Raw genomic sequence first — 6,000 nt, 5'->3', positions numbered from 1 at the left:
GTGGAAGAAGCAATCTCTGAATGCAATCCAGCTATCTTGGGCCCCTTTTCCTTCAAGCAGTCTTGCCCATGGGATTTCCCCCAGCAATTGCTTGAAAAGGCCAAAGTTAGCCCTGCTAAAGTCCAGGGTTGCAATTCTACTTGCTATTCTGTTCCTGCCACCCAAGATGCTGAACTCCACCATCTCGTGGTCACTGCAACCCAGGCAGCCCTCAACCTTTACTGCTTCGACCAGACCCTCCTTGTTAGTGAGGATGAGATCCAGCAGTGCACCTCTCCTAGTCGGCTCCTCCACCATCTGCATGAGGAAGTTATCATCAATGCACTGGAGGAACCTCCTGGACTGTGGCTGGCTGGCCACAAAGAATGTGTTTTTTGAAATATTTGAATTTTACTCTGCAGTGGAATTCCACAAATACCCTGTCATCTTCCTATTTACCCATTTTCTGTGCCATTTACTGGAAAGTGTCCAGGCAGCTTGCCAGCAAGAGCTCACGTCTGTGAAGTAACGGGATCAGAATGGCCATGGTATCACCACAGCTTTTCGGGTGGAATTTGAAAGTCTTTGTTTTGTCGCAGGCTTTCAACTTTGTGCCGAATAGTTTCTTAGCTGAGGCATTTGGCAAAGAATGCTCTGCATGACTCAGTGGCAGATCTTCTCCATCTCAGATTTTGGTTATATTAATATCAGGTTTATTTTTTACATGAACTCATACATATTTATGACTTAAGCTCTCTTGCATGCTGCTGGGCTTTCTCTAGTTCCAGTGCCTGTCTCTCCAGCTAATCCAAACCTACGTGGCATATTCCACACAGTGATTCAGTCTTGGGTAGGTGGAAAAAAAAATCAGTCACTGGAGCAACTTTTTGTTGTTAATAGAGATAACGCTATTATTTCTGTCTTTAATTTGGGTTACCTGTGCAAATCCTGTAACGTGCAGGTTCTGTAACACTAGACAGAAGTCATGACTTCGCACTCTTAGATTTGGTATTAATGCTAGCCATGCAACCTTGATTAGTACACACGCTCATTACTCATGCAGCTAATTGCACTGACCTGAAAGAGGCTTTCTGTAGCACAGGAGCTGGCCTGCAGCTGTCAGCTCTTTGTTACAGACGTCATCACGGGGTGAGCCTGGTTCTAAAGGAGCTGAGCAAACACACTCGCCCCAACACATGCAGGGTGAAGCACTGGTAGCCTGGCCAACCTCTTCAGTACCACGAGTGAAGAGTTGAAGAGCTGTTATTTTTCTCTGTATTGAGAAGGCAATGGGTCAGGAAAGATAGGTGAATAGTTCAAACAGAGACTAAACCACCGTACAGGTTGTGCCGAGCTCCTTAGGGAAGCAGAGGTGACCTCTTGTGTCTTTCAACATTCTTTCCTTCTGCCACACACCACCCATGGGGCAGTTTAAGTCTAAACAGAAAGAGGCGTAGATGTCTCAAAGGTAGTTAAATTTCTTGTCTGTCTGACAAAATTGATGACTGGGTAGAGATAAAAGTTCCACGTTTATGCTACTGGAAAGATCAGTGAGGCAAGCTGATATACAGGAGCTTCTGTGCAGCTCTGGAGTGACCACAGCACACACTGTCTCCCATGCGGTGGGGCCCTGAGGGGCCTTGAAGAGACAGAAGATGAAGTTTCTGTAGAGGTGAAGAGGTGGGATATGTTCTTCACAGGGAACTAGACTTCATTTCTTTCACTGCTCATAAATCATGTAGTTATCACCACCTAACCGATTGCTAATATCTTTACATTAAAAGTTGGATATTCTATAAGGCTTTTCATCACTGGATTATGATTTCTTTAACATATTTATTCTCACAGTACCCTGTAAGATAAAGAGGCATCAGTACTTCCCTTATAGTAGATTGGGAGTGTCACTCAGAGAACTTGCTTTAGGCTGAGTACAAAATTATATCCAGTCTTCCAAGTCTCAGACTAGTGCCCAAGCCACTGGATAATCTTGATTTCCTAACGCCAGTTTAAAAACACCGTGAATATTTTTTCCAGGCTAAACACATCTGTTTCCCCTAATAGAGCTGAGAAGGACCAAATAGTAAATAATAATGAAATACTGAGTTCAGTCTGACTGAAGGCAATGCTGTCATTTTAATACTCAGCCATTGTCCAGTTTAAAGTATATTCCTATACAAACAGTAAGATCGGTAACAAATGAAAATTTTTGTATTTTGAGAACTCTGAGAAGCCTTTTAGCTGTTCTTAATTGGATATCTTAGTTCTCCCATGGTTATTATGGAGCAGATGTGCCCTGTACATACAGGTAGCAGGCAGGGAGGGACTGGGAGCTGCCTTCCTTGACCCTGTCTGGCAGGGACCTCCAGGGTCCACATACATCCAATGTGGAATTTCTGTGGTTTCCAATCTTTTCCAACTTTTTGACTTTCCACCTTTATGTGTCACTTTGAAAATTATTTTTTCTTGATGTACTGTATCACTGATGTCTTATCTCAACCATCTTACACTTATTTATCTGTATCACTAGTTTCACCAAGAACATAGAATAATAGAATCATAGAATTGTTTAAGTTGGAAAAGATCTTTAAGATGACCAAGTCAAACCATTCTCTCTTCTCAAGTGTTTCCTGCTGGTAAGCCTCTTCACAGTCATTGGGGCTTCCTGCAATAGTGATGAGATCCAATTGTAGTTTCTCAGCAAAACGAAGAAACATGAATTCAAACTGCACTCCGCTTATTTTAATTGGAAATATTTTTGAGACATAGCAGTATCAATAGCCAAAACATTCTTATTCAGGGTAGTTTTTCCTTCCTACATTTTCATCTATCCAAGCATGTCCTTAAATGACAAAAGCAGGCATTTTGATGAAATGCCGCTTTGATTTAGGAATACTCAAATCCCTAATTTTAGATGGAATACATGCTCATAAGACACTTGGAGGAATTTGAAAATCCCAGATGCCTGTTTTCTCTTGGTTTCAGCAATGTTGTAACTTCTGCTGTACCACTTACTTATGAATTACAGTTTTGCACTTAGAGTAGCTTGCTTGTTTTTCTAGTCACAAATTTACTAACTTAATCTGTTTATGAAATGTTATATACTTTACCTTTTTTTTGGCAAGTGACCTGTTAAGCATGGCAAACCACTCCATTATGATGATCCATCATGCTAGAATCCAAACTCCCAGTGGCAGATTTTCTAAATCACGAAAGACTGAATGGGAGATGATGGCCATTATGTTTATCTCTGTATTGACTCATTGGCTGACGTTTCATAAATATGCACAGTAGTTTTTGTGGGAATGTTTGAAACAATTTCCAAGAGCTAACATATTTGCCATGTTTATCTTGTGTGAAGTATTTTAAGATAAAATACATTTTTTAATCAAGACTTTCCATATAGTAAGTAGCATCATCTATCTATCTATCTATCTATCTATCTATCTATCTATCTATCTATCTATCTACCTATTTATTAATTTATTTATTTTAAAGTTCTCTTCATATTTAAATTGTGTATAGAAGTCAATTGTCTCCAATACCTCGAACATGGGTTTGTTGGAGAAGCTTAGCTGGGGAGATAAAGGGGAGTTTATGGAAAGTTTTAATCTGTGAAAACAGATGGCTGGCAAGTTTTTAATGCTCTTTAAGTATTTATCTGTAAGTTTTTAATAGGCTTTAATCTTATTATTTCTCTTTATCTGTTCATGGTTTGTGATGTGGATTTTTAACATATTACTTTTACCTGCTAGTTAATATAGTTTTTAACAGACAAATCCCTTAAACAAGCTGTTCAACTGAGATTCACAGAGTTTAACTTGAAAGCAGAGAGCCTCAGAAAGATGTGAGTAAATTGGAATGCTACTTGCTGAAAATATATGAGCAGCATATAGTGATAGACAAAAATGTACAGTTAGAGAGCTAGTGAAAAAAACAAACCCAACCAAACAACCAGAGGCTTTCTGATGCCTTTCATAAATAGGATACTTAAAAGCAACATCTTATAAAAATGGGATACTTTTCCAGTACAGCACATCATGAACCCAAGGAGCTTGTGACCAAGAGATTTTGAGATCAGGAACGACATGATTGAAAGCAATAATCTGTATAAATGCTGGTAAAATGTAGGAGATTAGCCCAGAATCTTTGAAAATGTAGAGGCCACAAGTCTAAGCGAGTACGTGCTGTGCGACGTTATTTTCCCTGCCATTTTGTACCAAGTGATGGTGGTTCCTGATGGCCCTCAGTGATGGCAGAAGTGATGGCACTGATTCCTGTGAGCCATGGGCCAGGAATTACTGATTTTATTTGCCTACAGGCATAAGCAATTAAAAAAAAAAAAAAAGCATTTATCTGTTAGAAGGTCTGAGAGGTGCAGATGCATGTTGGCCCATCCTGAATACTTGATTTCAGTTGTATGCTGAAATAAAGGCATCCTGGTTTCTGCAAGTATGCAAGAGGTTGATGTAGTTCAGACTTTGAGCCTTTGGCTTCTGTTTAGAGGATGAAATACGTGCTTCCAGGTGAACATCTGGGTCTTTGCTGTCACTCTGGCCTGAGACTCTTTCTGCCACCAATGGACTCCACAGAAAGGCACCTTTTAACCCTCTTGTCACCGAACCCCTCACAGAGTTTGTGAGGTTGGATGAGATAAAAATTTACAACTCCCATGCCTGAGGACATAACCTATATGCTAACAGTATGAGATTTCAATATTAGTGTAGCACATGATATGAATCTATAAGCATTACCATACACACAATAATTTAAAAAAAAGGAATTCAATTGGAAGTGGGAGCAATAACTTTTCTTTTTCCCCCCCCTAAATCTCTGTCCCATGAGTGAAATTTTATGTACATTCTTCAGTTTTTAGTAAAAAGCAGTCACACTGCATTCTTTCCTTTACAGGCAGCAATCAATAGGGTCTCTCCTCCCTGGCTGCCTATTTAAATTTATAGGAACTTAGTATATTTGAGCCTTATCAGGCTCTGTCATTTTCAATTGAAATTGGCCAAGCAATTCATAAATTACTGAGGGAATGACAAGTGGACAGGAAGAGAGATGCCTATGTTCATACAAACATCCACACAAATAAAGGATCATGCATTTCCTTGCAAGACTTGTCTAAGAAAATCCTGCTCTGATGTAAGACTTTTAACTAGTTTCCTCAACTGTGTATCACTTTCCTCTGAGTACTCAGGAATTGCTAACCTGGGAGAGTAAAAGATGTGTTGCAAAGATGGGCCGTTTAATTTACGTGGCTATAGCAAATTGAGCACTCCAGCAACTCATCATCTCAGCTGTCAATTGCTCTTGTTGAAATATCTGGTAAATGGAGTGAGATATTAAAATCTGCAGTAATTTTCATTAGATTTAAGGTCTGCAGTGTGGCTAGATATTTAAGAAACTGTACAGCCATATTAGAACAATTATATTCCCATTGTTAATCTCATGTACAAAATTCAGAAACAAATGTAATTACTGCCATACAGTGTGCCAAATTTCAAAGGCATTTCATACAATGGACACGTAAATGAAAATGATCTAACGGATGTGACAAAAGATGTCACTGCTCATCAGCTGAAGCCATGACCAACTGCATGGCTGCTCTTAACCCACCCCAGTTGTGGACTAAATCACAGTACCGTGATACACACTGGTGCCTGTAGCTGGACTAAACTGAGTTCAAACATAGCATGCTGCTCTGCCTCAAGCCTTAAGCTGCTGCAGCTGAATCCTTCTGCTCACGTGCTCGTAACTCAAGCTAAGTCAGAGGATTTTAGAGTGCTTAGAAATGTCAGCCTTTGAGTGGAAAAACGTTTTCAATCCTTGCAGCACAACTGGTGCTCTGCTACAATTTTTGCTTTACTCTCCACAATTAATCATTGAACAGGTTTATTATTTACTCATGACCCTTTGTCTTGCATCCAATATGTAAAAGTTGCAGCTTTAGAACAGAGAAGGGGAATATAGTGTGTTGAATTACATATTGTAGAGACTACTGGGATTCCAGCCCCTTTT

Source organism: Columba livia, chromosome 1, assembly GCF_036013475.1.
Source record: "Columba livia isolate bColLiv1 breed racing homer chromosome 1, bColLiv1.pat.W.v2, whole genome shotgun sequence".
Classification (NCBI taxonomy): domain Eukaryota; kingdom Metazoa; phylum Chordata; class Aves; order Columbiformes; family Columbidae; genus Columba; species Columba livia.
Note: the sequence above shows the minus strand (reverse complement) of the source record.